A 16,842-nucleotide genomic window follows, 5' to 3' on the forward strand; every position below is an offset into this window, starting at 1 on the left:
GTATTCCCGAATACAGATACAGATATTTACAAAAATACTTTTTTTCCAAATGGTGCTACGTGGGGAGGATGTAGTTCGTGGCGAATGTGAATGGCCATTTTGTTTTTGTGTAGTCACATATTTTCATTTATTCATGAAAATAGGCCACTAGAACAAAGAAAGAAAAAAAAAAGCTGTGCTCCTAATTTCACTACACTTCAATCTTTAAAATGCATTTATGCACTTCCCCTTACGTCGAACTCTTCATCTATCATTAATGTCGCTAAAAACACACGTCAGCCAAGTTGAACCACCGAGCTACTGAACGGAAAAAAACTGCGTGCCATGTTTGACAAGAGGCGTCTGCACAAAATGAACCCTGTTTTGCCGTGAGGGCGGATCTCAAATTATAATCTTCTGTGTCACCCATTGTGCGGGAAGATTGGACAACAGAATCGTACCTTTTCCCCACTCAACACCTTTACAGCGTTCGCTCTGCTAAACTGGAAAGAATGGAGGGCTTTGAAGTGGAGCTTATTTTGTCATTCTTGCAAGTAACCTTTTTAAAATCACAGTTTTTTTTTAATGCTGGCGACTGTGATGAATCATGTTAAAGGGCGGGTTTATATTATAAATTCTGAAGCACCTTGCACCAAATAAATGATTTTATCTTTTATATTTATCGTAAAAACTGCAACAAATATTACGAGATACTTAAGTCTGGCAAAGTAGCGCGAGACAAACGATACATTATAAATGTATTTCACTACTAAGGTACAAATAAATTGTTCAAATGTATCTTGATACAATGAGACATATACTCAAAAGTGTCTCTAATTCACACGGTCAGCATATAGGTACCTTTTGCATATGCTATGCGTTGAGGATCGTGAACTCATTCGCCGCCAACCATAAAGGTCCCTTAGCTGAAGGAACCTTTACGATCGTGTGAATATTTTAATATTAATAATAATATTAATAACTTTATTTTTCAAATGAATTAGAGGCACAGAAGGGAAGAAGCCTCCAGTGGAGGCTTGACGAGCCCGAATTCCCATACGGTAACAGGCGCAGCAGCACAAAAAAAAAAGAAGAAAAAAAAAAAAAAAAAAAAAAGGAGCGCACACACCATATACATAAGAAAGACAAGAACTTCATCAGAATCATTAAAACGCTACACAGTAGACACCGGTTGTAGCCCTAAAAATAACCCTATACAGTTCAAAGCAAACAAGTAGATAATAGGTAACATACTATACGATACTATCGCGATACATTTGTATTGCGAGAGTTCCCCGCCCTGTTCCTATTTTGCTGCACTTTATATATATATATATATATATATGTATATTTCCCACTTCCTCCTGTAATGTCTCCGAGCATTCAGGATAAAATAAATAAATAAATATATTGTAACGAATGACAATTGATGAGGCGATGGTAACTGAAGGAACTAAACGCTTAATGGGACGAACTTGTGCCCAAAACAAAGAAGGAAACAGAAAGATAACAATACGCCTCGCAAGTCGGCTCATTTTCGTCTTCTGTGCATCAGAAAGGAAGCAGCGGTGACGTCAGAACGCTGAGCCCTGAGTGGCTGATCGCGACCCCCTAACTGAGCGTTGTCTGCTCAGATCTGGTTCAAGATGCAATTCGATTCTTCACTGCTAAGCGCAAATGTTCTCGCCCTTGCGACGAAGGGTGCTAAACGTACTGAACCGTACATGGCGCGAGAGAAATCAAAGCATTCTTCAGTTGTTTCACCTGTTTTATTAGCCCCGAGAAGTTTAGGTGGCGCCCTCTTACGTCCAGCCGGCGAACTAACTAACTGACGTCACCAAAGAAACGGTTGTTGAGTCTGCCGCGTCTACCGTGTTGTTGTTGTTTGGTGTGCACTTGGTCTCTTTTCTTCATGCGTTTCTAGAACGAAGTTCAAATATTTGTTTCTTGTTTTATGCGTTGAACAATCTTCGCTACCTGTACGAACGGAAATTGAGTCGAGGTGTTCCGGTTTCACTCATGGACGACGACGGACGCAGCAGTGATCGCGTGTCGGGTAAGCAAGCTCGCTCTTCGTTCTCCGCTTCGCGCGGTACGCAGTCTGAAAATGCTTGGTGTAGTGCAGTTTTGTAGCGGCTGTAAGCCACGCGAGTAACCGGCGCTTTTTCGATTGTTCTTTTGCAGTCGCGCTGCCGGTGAGCAGTATTGATCGATACATTGACAAGGCGTGCGAGACCAGTCGCTGCCTCAACGAGGCCGAAGATGTGTACTACGCAGGCCACGTTGTCGAGTGCGCGGTATCAACGATCCTCGGGAGCCGTGATACATTCCTGGCGTTCGTCCTGCAGACCACTGCAATCGCTGGTGCCCCGCACGAAGTAAAAATCACCATCTGCAGGTCGGAGGTGGACCAAGCCAGCTGTTCGTGCAAGGCGGGGTATGCTCCGTTTAGAGCCGTGCCGTAGTGATGCAAAACTATCGATAAATTGAGTATTGATACTATCGATAGTTTTTCTAAAACTATCAATAGTGTCTCAGAACTATCGATAGTCGACTATCGATAGTACTATCGATAGTTTTTCGATAGTCGACTATTGATAGCACTATCGATAGTTTTTAGATAGTCGACTATCGATAGTACTATCGATAGTTTTTCGATAGTCGACTATCGATAGTACAATCGATAGTTTTTCGAGAGTTGACTATCAATAGTACAATCGATAGTTTTTCGATAGTCGACTATCGATAGTACTATCGATAGTTTTTCGATAGTCGACTATCGATAGTACTATCGATAATTTTTCGATAGTCGACTATCGATAGTACTATCGATAATTTTTCGATAGTCGACTATCGATAGTTTTTCGATAGTCGACTATCGATAGTTTTTCAATAGTCGACCATCGATAGTTTTTCGATAGTCGACTATCGATAGTTTTTACTATACTGGCGGCTAACGATACTATCGATGGTGCTATCAATAGTCTTGCACCACTATAGTCCGTTACAACTCAAGAAGGTAGAGCGAAGGTAAGACGGGCCAGGGAGGAGGAAGCAGACGGAACGCTAAAGAGAGAAGGAGGTTTCCCCATCTCTTCTCCAGCGTTCCGTCTGCTTCGTCCTCCCCGGCACGCCTTACCCTCGCCCCACCGCTCGCCTCCCCCTTCTCCCCTCCTCGCCCAAACTCCCGTCTTCGTCATCACTGAAAGCTGAACGAAAGTTGCGAAGGTAAGTGCCTGGCCTAATTGGTGTCCTATTTGAAAAAAAATAAATAAATGAAGCGATAAAAAGAGAAGAAGGAGCGTCGCAAACTACTAGTGTCGCAAAACTATCGATAGTAAATAGTCGACAGTACCATCAATAGGTTTACGATAGTCGACTATCGATAGTTTTCTAATATTTGATTAACGATAGTTTTCCGATAGTCGACTATCGATAGTTTTTCAATAGTCGACCATCGATAGTTTTTCGATAGTCGACTATCGATAGTTTTTACTATACTGGCGGCTAACGATACTATCGATGGTGCTATCAATAGTCTTGCACCACTATAGTCCGTTACAACTCAAGAAGGTAGAGCGAAGGTAAGACGGGCCAGGGAGGAGGAAGCAGACGGAACGCTAAAGAGAGAAGGAGGTTTCCCCATCTCTTCTCCAGCGTTCCGTCTGCTTCGTCCTCCCCGGCCCGCCTTACCCTCGCCCCACCGCTCGCCTCCCCCTTCTCCCCTCCTCGCCCAAACTCCCGTCTTCGTCATCACTGAGAGCTGAACGAAAGTTGCGAAGGTAAGTGCCTGGCCTAATTGGTGTCCTATTTGAAAAAAACAAATAAATGAAGCGATAAAAAGAGAAGAAGGAGCGTCGCAAACTACTAGTGTCGCAAAACTATCGATAGTAAATAGTCGACAGTACCATCAATAGGTTTACGATAGTCGACTATCGATAGTTTTCTAATATTTGATTAACGATAGTTTTCCGATAGTCGACTATCGATAGTTTTTCAATAGTCGACCATCGATAGTTTTTCGATAGTCGACTATCGATAGTTTTTACTATACTGGCGGCTAACGATACTATCGATGGTGCTATCAATAGTCTTGCACCACTATAGTCCGTTACAACTCAAGAAGGTAGAGCGAAGGTAAGACGGGCCAGGGAGGAGGAAGCAGACGGAACGCTAAAGAGAGAAGGAGGTTTCCCCATCTCTTCTCCAGCGTTCCGTCTGCTTCGTCCTCCCCGGCACGCCTTACCCTCGCCCTACCGCTCGCCTCCCCCTTCTCCCCTCCTCGCCCAAACTCCCGTCTTCGTCATCACTGAGAGCTGAACGAAAGTTGGGATGGTAAGTGCCTGGCCTAATTGGTGTCCTATTTGAAAAAAAATAAATAAATGAAGCGATAAAAAGAGAAGAAGGAGCGTCGCAAACTACTAGTGTCGCAAAACTATCGATAGTAAATAGTCGACAGTACCATCAATAGGTTTACGATAGTCGACTATCGATAGTTTTCTAATATTTGATTAACGATAGTTTTCCGATAGTCGACTATCGATAGTTTTTCAATAGTCGACCATCGATAGTTTTCTAATATTTGATTAACGATAGTTTTCCGATAGTCGACTATCGATAGTTTTCTAATATTTGATTAACGATAGTTTTCCGATAGTCGACTATAGATAGTTTTTCAATAGTCGACCATCGATAGTTTTTCGATAGTCGACTATCGATAGTTTTTACTATACTGGCGGCTAACGATACTATCGATGGTGCTATCAATAGTCTTGCACCACTATAGTCCGTTACAACTCAAGAAGGTAGAGCGAAGGTAAGACGGGCCAGGGAGGAGGAAGCAGACGGAACGCTAAAGAGAGAAGGAGGTTTCGCCATCTCTTCTCCAGCGTTCCGTCTGCTTCGTCCTCCCCGGCACGCCTTACCCTCGCCCTACCGCTCGCCTCCCCCTTCTCCCCTCCTCGCCCAAACTCCCGTCTTCGTCATCACTGAAAGCTGAACGAAAGTTGGGAAGGTAAGTGCCTGGCCTAATTGGTGTCCTATTTGAAAAAAAAAAAAATAAATGAAGCGATAAAAAGAGAAGAAGGAGCGTCGCAAACTACTAATGTCGCAAAACTATCGATAGTAAATAGTCGACAGTACCATCAATAGGTTTACGATAGTCGACTATCGATAGTTTTCTAATATTTGATTAACGATAGTTTTCCGATAGTCGACTATCGATAGTTTTTCAATAGTCGACCATCGATAGTTTTTCGATAGTCGACTATCGATAGTTTTTACTATACTGGCGGCTAACGATACTATCGATGGTGCTATCAATAGTCTTGCACCACTATAGTCCGTTACAACTCAAGAAGGTAGAGTGAAGGTAAGACGGGCCAGGGAGGAGGAAGCAGACGGAACGCTAAAGAGAGAAGGAGGTTTCCCCATCTCTTCTCCAGCGTTCCGTCTGCTTCGTCCTCCCCGGCACGCCTTACCCTCGCCCTACCGCTCGCCTCCCCCTTCTCCCCTCCTCGCCCAAACTCCCGTCTTCGTCATCACTGAGAGCTGAACGAAAGTTGGGAAGGTAAGTGCCTGGCCTAATTGGTGTCCTATTTGAAAAAAAAAATAAATAAATGAAGCGATAAAAAGAGAAGAAGGAGCGTCGCAAACTACTAGTGTCGCAAAACTATCGATAGTAAATAGTCGACAGTACCATCAATAGGTTTACGATAGTCGACTATCGATAGTTTTCTAATATTTGATTAACGATAGTTTTCCGATAGTCGACTATCGATAGTTTTTCAATAGTCGACCATCGATAGTTTTTCGATAGTCGACTATCGATAGTTTTTACTATACTGGCGGCTAACGATACTATCGATGGTGCTATCAATAGTCTTGCACCACTATAGTCCGTTACAACTCAAGAAGGTAGAGTGAAGGTAAGACGGGCCAGGGAGGAGGAAGCAGACGGAACGCTAAAGAGAGAAGGAGGTTTCCCCATCTCTTCTCCAGCGTTCCGTCTGCTTCGTCCTCCCCGGCCCGCCTTACCCTCGCCCTACCGCTCGCCTCCCCCTTCTCCCCTCCTCGCCCAAACTCCCGTCTTCGTCATCACTGAAAGCTGAACGAAAGTTGGGAAGGTAAGTGCCTGGCCTAATTGGTGTCCTATTTGAAAAAAAAAAAAATAAATGAAGCGATAAAAAGAGAAGAAGGAGCGTCGCAAACTACTAATGTCGCAAAACTATCGATAGTAAATAGTCGACAGTACCATCAATAGGTTTACGATAGTCGACTATCGATAGTTTTCTAATATTTGATTAACGATAGTTTTCCGATAGTCGACTATCGATAGTTTTTCAATAGTCGACCATCGATAGTTTTTCGATAGTCGACTATCGATAGTTTTTACTATACTGGCGGCTAACGATACTATCGATGGTGCTATCAATAGTCTTGCACCACTATAGTCCGTTACAACTCAAGAAGGTAGAGTGAAGGTAAGACGGGCCAGGGAGGAGGAAGCAGACGGAACGCTAAAGAGAGAAGGAGGTTTCCCCATCTCTTCTCCAGCGTTCCGTCTGCTTCGTCCTCCCCGGCACGCCTTACCCTCGCCCTACCGCTCGCCTCTCCCTTCTCCCCTCCTCGCCCAAACTCCCGTCTTCGTCATCACTGAGAGCTGAACGAAAGTTGGGAAGGTAAGTGCCTGGCCTAATTGGTGTCCTATTTGAAAAAAAAAATAAATAAATGAAGCGATAAAAAGAGAAGAAGGAGCGTCGCAAACTACTAGTGTCGCAAAACAATCGATAGTAAATAGTCGACAGTACCATCAATAGGTTTACGATAGTCGACTATCGATAGTTTTCTAATATTTGATTAACGATAGTTTTCCGATAGTCGACTATCGATAGTTTTTCAATAGTCGACCATCGATAGTTTTTCGATAGTCGACTATCGATAGTTTTTACTATACTGGCGGCTAACGATACTATCGATGGTGCTATCAATAGTCTTGCACCACTATAGTCCGTTACAACTCAAGAAGGTAGAGCGAAGGTAAGACGGGCCAGGGAGGAGGAAGCAGACGGAACGCTAAAGAGAGAAGGAGGTTTCCCCATCTCTTCTCCAGCGTTCCGTCTGCTTCGTCCTCCCCGGCCCGCCTTACCCTCGCCCTACCGCTCGCCTCCCCCTTCTCCCCTCCTCGCCCAAACTCCCGTCTTCGTCATCACTGAGAGCTGAACGAAAGTTGGGAAGGTAAGTGCCTGGCCTAATTGGTGTCCTATTTGAAAAAAAAAATAAATAAATGAAGCGATAAAAAGAGAAGAAGGAGCGTCGCAAACTACTAGTGTCGCAAAACTATCGATAGTAAATAGTCGACAGTACCATCAATAGGTTTACGATAGTCGACTATCGATAGTTTTCTAATATTTGATTAACGATAGTTTTCCGATAGTCGACTATCGATAGTTTTTCAATAGTCGACCATCGATAGTTTTTCGATAGTCGACTATCGATAGTTTTTACTTAACTGGCGGCTAACGATACTATCGATGGTGCTATCAATAGTCTTGCACCACTATAGTCCGTTACAACTCAAGAAGGTAGAGCGAAGGTAAGACGGGCCAGGGAGGAGGAAGCAGACGGAACGCTAAAGAGAGAAGGAGGTTTCGCCATCTCTTCTCCAGCGTTCCGTCTGCTTCGTCCTCCCCGGCCCGCCTTACCCTCGCCCTACCGCTCGCCTCCCCCTTCTCCCCTCCTCGCCCAAACTCCCGTCTTCGTCATCACTGAGAGCTGAACGAAAGTTGCGAAGGTAAGTGCCTGGCCTAATTGGTGTCCTATTTGAAAAAAAAAAAAAATAAATGAAGCGATAAAAAGAGAAGAAGGAGCGTCGCAAACTACTAGTGTCGCAAAACTATCGATAGTAAATAGTCGACAGTACCATCAATAGGTTTACGATAGTCGACTATCGATAGTTTTCTAATATTTGATTAACGATAGTTTTCCGATAGTCGACTATCGATAGTTTTTACTATACTGGCGGCTAACGATACTATCGATGGTGCTATCAATAGTCTTGCACCACTATAGTCCGTTACAACTCAAGAAGGTAGAGCGAAGGTAAGACGGGCCAGGGAGGAGGAAGCAGACGGAACGCTAAAGAGAGAAGGAGGTTTCCCCATCTCTTCTCCAGCGTTCCGTCTGCTTCGTCCTCCCCGGCACGCCTTACCCTCGCCCTACCGCTCGCCTCCCCCTTCTCCCCTCCTCGCCCAAACTCCCGTCTTCGTCATCACTGAGAGCTGAACGAAAGTTGGGAAGGTAAGTGCCTGGCCTAATTGGTGTCCTATTTGAAAAAAAAAAATAAATGAAGCGATAAAAAGAGAAGAAGGAGCGTCGCAAACTACTAGTGTCGCAAAACTATCGATAGTAAATAGTCGACAGTACCATCAATAGGTTTACGATAGTCGACTATCGATAGTTTTCTAATATTTGATTAACGATAGTTTTCCGATAGTCGACTATCGATAGTTTTTACTATACTGGCGGCTAACGATACTATCGATGGTGCTATCAATAGTCTTGCACCACTATAGTCCGTTACAACTCAAGAAGGTAGAGCGAAGGTAAGACGGGCCAGGGAGGAGGAAGCAGACGGAACGCTAAAGAGAGAAGGAGGTTTCCCCATCTCTTCTCCAGCGTTCCGTCTGCTTCGTCCTCCCCGGCACGCCTTACCCTCGCCCTACCGCTCGCCTGCCCCTTCTCCCCTCCTCGCCCAAACTCCCGTCTTCGTCATCACTGAGAGCTGAACGAAAGTTGCGAAGGTAAGTGCCTGGCCTAATTGGTGTCCTATTTGAAAAAAAAAAAAAAATAAATGAAGCGATAAAAAGAGAAGAAGGAGCGTCGCAAACTACTAGTGTCACAAAACTATCGATAGTAAATAGTCCACAGTACCATCAATAGGTTTACGATAGTCGACTATCGATAGTTTTCTAATATTTGATTAACGATAGTTTTCCGATAGTCGACTATCGATAGCTTTTACTATACTGGCGGCTAACGATACTATCGATGGTGCTATCAATAGTCTTGCACCACTATACTCCGTTACAACTCAAGAAGGTAGAGCGAAGGTAAGACGGGCCAGGGAGGAGGAAGCAGACGGAACGCTAAAGAGAGAAGGAGGTTTCCCCATCTCTTCTCCAGCGTTCCGTCTGCTTCGTCCTCCCCGGCACGCCTTACCCTCGCCCTACCGCTCGCCTCCCCCTTCTCCCCTCCTCGCCCAAACTCCCGTCTTCGTCATCACTGAGAGCTGAACGAAAGTTGCGAAGGTAAGTGCCTGGCCTAATTGGTGTCCTATTTGAAAAAAAAAAAAATAAATGAAGCGATAAAAAGAGAAGAAGGAGCGTCGCAAACTACTAGTGTCGCAAAACTATCGATAGTAAATAGTCGACAGTACCATCAATAGGTTTACGATAGTCGACTATCGATAGTTTTTCAATAGTCGACCATCGATAGTTTTTCGATAGTCGACTATCGATAGTTTTTACTATACTGGCGGCTAACGATACTATCGATGGTGCTATCAATAGTCTTGCACCACTATAGTCCGTTACAACTCAAGAAGGTAGTGCGAAGGTAAGACGGGCCAGGGAGGAGGAAGCAGACGGAACGCTAAAGAGAGAAGGAGGTTTCCCCATCTCTTCTCCAGCGTTCCGTCTGCTTCGTCCTCCCCGGCACGCCTTACCCTCGCCCTACCGCTCGCCTCCCCCTTCTCCCCTCCTCGCCCAAACTCCCGTCTTCGTCATCACTGAGAGCTGAACGAAAGTTGCGAAGGTAAGTGCCTGGCCTAATTGGTGTCCTATTTGAAAAAAAAAAAAAAATAAATGAAGCGATAAAAAGAGAAGAAGGAGCGTCGCAAACTACTAGTGTCGCAAAACTATCGATAGTAAATAGTCCACAGTACCATCAATAGGTTTACGATAGTCGACTATCGATAGTTTTCTAATATTTGATTAACGATAGTTTTCCGATAGTCGACTATCGATAGTTTTTACTATACTGGCGGCTAACGATACTATCGATGGTGCTATCAATAGTCTTGCACCACTATAGTCCGTTACAACTCAAGAAGGTAGAGCGAAGGTAAGACGGGCCAGGGAGGAGGAAGCAGACGGAACGCTAAAGAGAGAAGGAGGTTTCCCCATCTCTTCTCCAGCGTTCCGTCTGCTTCGTCCTCCCCGGCACGCCTTACCCTCGCCCTACCGCTCGCCTCCCCCTTCTCCCCTCCTCGCCCAAACTCCCGTCTTCGTCATCACTGAGAGCTGAACGAAAGTTGCGAAGGTAAGTGCCTGGCCTAATTGGTGTCCTATTTGAAAAAAAAAAAATAAATGAAGCGATAAAAAGAGAAGAAGGAGCGTCGCAAACTACTAGTGTCGCAAAACTATCGATAGTAAATAGTCGACAGTACCATCAATAGGTTTACGATAGTCGACTATCGATAGTTTTTCAATAGTCGACCATCGATAGTTTTTCGATAGTCGACTATCGATAGTTTTTACTATACTGGCGGCTAACGATACTATCGATGGTGCTATCAATAGTCTTGCACCACTATAGTCCGTTACAACTCAAGAAGGTAGTGCGAAGGTAAGACGGGCCAGGGAGGAGGAAGCAGACGGAACGCTAAAGAGAGAAGGAGGTTTCCCCATCTCTTCTCCAGCGTTCCGTCTGCTTCGTCCTCCCCGGCACGCCTTACCCTCGCCCTACCGCTCGCCTCCCCCTTCTCCCCTCCTCGCCCAAACTCCCGTCTTCGTCATCACTGAGAGCTGAACGAAAGTTGCGAAGGTAAGTGCCTGGCCTAATTGGTGTCCTATTTGAAAAAAAAAAAAAATAAATGAAGCGATAAAAAGAGAAGAAGGAGCGTCGCAAACTACTAGTGTCGCAAAACTATCGATAGTAAATAGTCGACAGTACCATCAATAGGTTTACGATAGTCGACTATCGATAGTTTTTCAATAGTCGACCATCGATAGTTTTTCGATAGTCGACTATCGATAGTTTTTACTATACTGGCGGCTAACGATACTATCGATGGTGCTATCAATAGTCTTGCACCACTATAGTCCGTTACAACTCAAGAAGGTAGAGCGAAGGTAAGACGGGCCAGGGAGGAGGAAGCAGACGGAACGCTAAAGAGAGAAGGAGGTTTCCCCATCTCTTCTCCAGCGTTCCGTCTGCTTCGTCCTCCCCGGCACGCCTTACCCTCGCCCTACCGCTCGCCTCCCCCTTCTCCCCTCCTCGCCCAAACTCCCGTCTTCGTCATCACTGAGAGCTGAACGAAAGTTGGGATGGTAAGTGCCTGGCCTAATTGGTGTCCTATTTGAAAAAAAAAAATAAATAAATGAAGCGATAAAAAGAGAAGAAGGAGCGTCGCAAACTACTAGTGTCGCAAAACTATCGATAGTAAATAGTCGACAGTACCATCAATAGGTTTACGATAGTCGACTATCGATAGTTTTTCAATAGTCGACCATCGATAGTTTTTCGATAGTCGACTATCGATAGTTTTTACTATACTGGCGGCTAACGATACTATCGATGGTGCTATCAATAGTCTTGCACCACTATAGTCCGTTACAACTCAAGAAGGTAGAGCGAAGGTAAGACGGGCCAGGGAGGAGGAAGCAGACGGAACGCTAAAGAGAGAAGGAGGTTTCCCCATCTCTTCTCCAGCGTTCCGTCTGCTTCGTCCTCCCCGGCACGCCTTACCCTCGCCCCACCGCTCGCCTCCCCCTTCTCCCCTCCTCGCCCAAACTCCCGTCTTCGTCATCACTGAGAGCTGAACGAAAGTTGGGATGGTAAGTGCCTGGCCTAATTGGTGTCCTATTTGAAAAAAAAAAAAATAAATAAATGAAGCGATAAAAAGAGAAGAAGGAGCGTCGCAAACTACTAGTGTCGCAAAACTATCGATAGTAAATAGTCGACAGTACCATCAATAGGTTTACGATAGTCGACTATCGATAGTTTTTCAATAGTCGACCATCGATAGTTTTTCGATAGTCGACTATCGATAGTTTTTACTATACTGGCGGCTAACGATACTATCGATGGTGCTATCAATAGTCTTGCACCACTATAGTCCGTTACAACTCAAGAAGGTAGAGCGAAGGTAAGACGGGCCAGGGAGGAGGAAGCAGACGGAACGCTAAAGAGAGAAGGAGGTTTCCCCATCTCTTCTCCAGCGTTCCGTCTGCTTCGTCCTCCCCGGCACGCCTTACCCTCGCCCCACCGCTCGCCTCCCCCTTCTCCCCTCCTCGCCCAAACTCCCGTCTTCGTCATCACTGAAAGCTGAACGAAAGTTGGGATGGTAAGTGCCTGGCCTAATTGGTGTCCTATTTGAAAAAAAAAAAATAAATAAATGAAGCGATAAAAAGAGAAGAAGGAGCGTCGCAAACTACTAGTGTCGCAAAACTATCGATAGTAAATAGTCGACAGTACCATCAATAGGTTTACGATAGTCGACTATCGATAGTTTTTCAATAGTCGACCATCGATAGTTTTTCGATAGTCGACTATCGATAGTTTTTACTATACTGGCGGCTAACGATACTATCGATGGTGCTATCAATAGTCTTGCACCACTATAGTCCGTTACAACTCAAGAAGGTAGAGCGAAGGTAAGACGGGCCAGGGAGGAGGAAGCAGACGGAACGCTAAAGAGAGAAGGAGGTTTCCCCATCTCTTCTCCAGCGTTCCGTCTGCTTCGTCCTCCCCGGCACGCCTTACCCTCGCCCTACCGCTCGCCTCCCCCTTCTCCCCTCCTCGCCCAAACTCCCGTCTTCGTCATCACTGAAAGCTGAACGAAAGTTGGGATGGTAAGTGCCTGGCCTAATTGGTGTCCTATTAAAAAAAAAAAAATAAATAAATGAAGCGATAAAAAGAGAAGAAGGAGCGTCGCAAACTACTAGTGTCGCAAAACTATCGATAGTAAATAGTCGACAGTACCATCAATAGGTTTACGATAGTCGACTATCGATAGTTTTTCAATAGTCGACCATCGATAGTTTTTCGATAGTCGACTATCGATAGTTTTTACTATACTGGCGGCTAACGATACTATCGATGGTGCTATCAATAGTCTTGCACCACTATAGTCCGTTACAACTCAAGAAGGTAGAGCGAAGGTAAGACGGGCCAGGGAGGAGGAAGCAGACGGAACGCTAAAGAGAGAAGGAGGTTTCCCCATCTCTTCTCCAGCGTTCCGTCTGCTTCGTCCTCCCCGGCACGCCTTACCCTCGCCCCACCGCTCGCCTCCCCCTTCTCCCCTCCTCGCCCAAACTCCCGTCTTCGTCATCACTGAGAGCTGAACGAAAGTTGGGATGGTAAGTGCCTGGCCTAATTGGTGTCCTATTTAAAAAAAAAAATAAATAAATGAAGCGATAAAAAGAGAAGAAGGAGCGTCGCAAACTACTAGTGTCGCAAAACTATCGATAGTAAATAGTCGACAGTACCATCAATAGGTTTACGATAGTCGACTATCGATAGTTTTTCAATAGTCGACCATCGATAGTTTTTCGATAGTCGACTATCGATAGTTTTTACTATACTGGCGGCTAACGATACTATCGATGGTGCTATCAATAGTCTTGCACCACTATAGTCCGTTACAACTCAAGAAGGTAGTGCGAAGGTAAGACGGGCCAGGGAGGAGGAAGCAGACGGAACGCTAAAGAGAGAAGGAGGTTTCCCCATCTCTTCTCCAGCGTTCCGTCTGCTTCGTCCTCCCCGGCACGCCTTACCCTCGCCCTACCGCTCGCCTCCCCCTTCTCCCCTCCTCGCCCAAACTCCCGTCTTCGTCATCACTGAGAGCTGAACGAAAGTTGCGAAGGTAAGTGCCTGGCCTAATTGGTGTCCTATTTGAAAAAAAAAAAAAAATAAATGAAGCGATAAAAAGAGAAGAAGGAGCGTCGCAAACTACTAGTGTCGCAAAACTATCGATAGTAAATAGTCCACAGTACCATCAATAGGTTTACGATAGTCGACTATCGATAGTTTTCTAATATTTGATTAACGATAGTTTTCCGATAGTCGACTATCGATAGTTTTTACTATACTGGCGGCTAACGATACTATCGATGGTGCTATCAATAGTCTTGCACCACTATAGTCCGTTACAACTCAAGAAGGTAGAGCGAAGGTAAGACGGGCCAGGGAGGAGGAAGCAGACGGAACGCTAAAGAGAGAAGGAGGTTTCCCCATCTCTTCTCCAGCGTTCCGTCTGCTTCGTCCTCCCCGGCACGCCTTACCCTCGCCCTACCGCTCGCCTCCCCCTTCTCCCCTCCTCGCCCAAACTCCCGTCTTCGTCATCACTGAGAGCTGAACGAAAGTTGCGAAGGTAAGTGCCTGGCCTAATTGGTGTCCTATTTGAAAAAAAAAAAAATAAATGAAGCGATAAAAAGAGAAGAAGGAGCGTCGCAAACTACTAGTGTCGCAAAACTATCGATAGTAAATAGTCGACAGTACCATCAATAGGTTTACGATAGTCGACTATCGATAGTTTTTCAATAGTCGACCATCGATAGTTTTTCGATAGTCGACTATCGATAGTTTTTACTATACTGGCGGCTAACGATACTATCGATGGTGCTATCAATAGTCTTGCACCACTATAGTCCGTTACAACTCAAGAAGGTAGAGCGAAGGTAAGACGGGCCAGGGAGGAGGAAGCAGACGGAACGCTAAAGAGAGAAGGAGGTTTCCCCATCTCTTCTCCAGCGTTCCGTCTGCTTCGTCCTCCCCGGCACGCCTTACCCTCGCCCCACCGCTCGCCTCCCCCTTCTCCCCTCCTCGCCCAAACTCCCGTCTTCGTCATCACTGAGAGCTGAACGAAAGTTGGGATGGTAAGTGCCTGGCCTAATTGGTGTCCTATTTGAAAAAAAAAAAAAATAAATGAAGCGATAAAAAGAGAAGAAGGAGCGTCGCAAACTACTAGTGTCGCAAAACTATCGATAGTAAATAGTCGACAGTACCATCAATAGGTTTACGATAGTCGACTATCGATAGTTTTTCAATAGTCGACCATCGATAGTTTTTCGATAGTCGACTATCGATAGTTTTTACTATACTGGCGGCTAACGATACTATCGATGGTGCTATCAATAGTCTTGCACCACTATAGTCCGTTACAACTCAAGAAGGTAGAGCGAAGGTAAGACGGGCCAGGGAGGAGGAAGCAGACGGAACGCTAAAGAGAGAAGGAGGTTTCCCCATCTCTTCTCCAGCGTTCCGTCTGCTTCGTCCTCCCCGGCACGCCTTACCCTCGCCCCACCGCTCGCCTCCCCCTTCTCCCCTCCTCGCCCAAACTCCCGTCTTCGTCATCACTGAGAGCTGAACGAAAGTTGCGAAGGTAAGTGCCTGGCCTAATTGGTGTCCTATTTGAAAAAAAAAAAAAATAAATGAAGCGATAAAAAGAGAAGAAGGAGCGTCGCAAACTACTAGTGTCGCAAAACTATCGATAGTAAATAGTCGACAGTACCATCAATAGGTTTACGATAGTCGACTATCGATAGTTTTTCAATAGTCGACCATCGATAGTTTTTCGATAGTCGACTATCGATAGTTTTTACTATACTGGCGGCTAACGATACTATCGATGGTGCTATCAATAGTCTTGCACCACTATAGTCCGTTACAACTCAAGAAGGTAGAGCGAAGGTAAGACGGGCCAGGGAGGAGGAAGCAGACGGAACGCTAAAGAGAGAAGGAGGTTTCCCCATCTCTTCTCCAGCGTTCCGTCTGCTTCGTCCTCCCCGGCACGCCTTACCCTCGCCCCACCGCTCGCCTCCCCCTTCTCCCCTCCTCGCCCAAACTCCCGTCTTCGTCATCACTGAAAGCTGAACGAAAGTTGGGATGGTAAGTGCCTGGCCTAATTGGTGTCCTATTTGAAAAAAAAAAATAAATAAATGAAGCGATAAAAAGAGAAGAAGGAGCGTCGCAAACTACTAGTGTCGCAAAACTATCGATAGTAAATAGTCGACAGTACCATCAATAGGTTTACGATAGTCGACTATCGATAGTTTTTCAATAGTCGACCATCGATAGTTTTTCGATAGTCGACTATCGATAGTTTTTACTATACTGGCGGCTAACGATACTATCGATGGTGCTATCAATAGTCTTGCACCACTATAGTCCGTTACAACTCAAGAAGGTAGAGCGAAGGTAAGACGGGCCAGGGAGGAGGAAGCAGACGGAACGCTAAAGAGAGAAGGAGGTTTCCCCATCTCTTCTCCAGCGTTCCGTCTGCTTCGTCCTCCCCGGCACGCCTTACCCTCGCCCCACCGCTCGCCTCCCCCTTCTCCCCTCCTCGCCCAAACTCCCGTCTTCGTCATCACTGAGAGCTGAACGAAAGTTGGGATGGTAAGTGCCTGGCCTAATTGGTGTCCTATTTAAAAAAAAAAAATAAATAAATGAAGCGATAAAAAGAGAAGAAGGAGCGTCGCAAACTACTAGTGTCGCAAAACTATCGATAGTAAATAGTCGACAGTACCATCAATAGGTTTACGATAGTCGACTATCGATAGTTTTTCAATAGTCGACCATCGATAGTTTTTCGATAGTCGACTATCGATAGTTTTTACTATACTGGCGGCTAACGATACTATCGATGGTGCTATCAATAGTCTTGCACCACTATACTCCGTTACAACTCAAGAAGGTAGAGCGAAGGTAAGACGGGCCAGGGAGGAGGAAGCAGACGGAACGCTAAAGAGAGAAGGAGGTTTCCCCATCTCTTCTCCAGCGTTCCGTCTGCTTCGTCCTCCCCGGCACGCCTTACCCTCGCCCTACCGCTCGCCTCCCCCTTCTCCCCTCCTCGCCCAAACT

The 16,842-nt window shown here is 45.6% G+C and overlaps 1 pseudogene; it reads left to right on the forward strand.

Moving 5' to 3' along the window:
- Positions 1-1,998: 1,998 nt before the first annotated feature.
- Positions 1,999-16,842, forward strand: part of LOC120838923 — a 91,284-nt pseudogene continuing 76,440 nt past the window's right edge.

The sequence above is a fragment of the Ixodes scapularis genome, unplaced genomic scaffold, assembly GCF_016920785.2.
Source record: "Ixodes scapularis isolate PalLabHiFi unplaced genomic scaffold, ASM1692078v2 PGA_scaffold11__112_contigs__length_91849675, whole genome shotgun sequence".
NCBI classification, from domain to species: Eukaryota; Metazoa; Arthropoda; class Arachnida; order Ixodida; family Ixodidae; genus Ixodes; species Ixodes scapularis.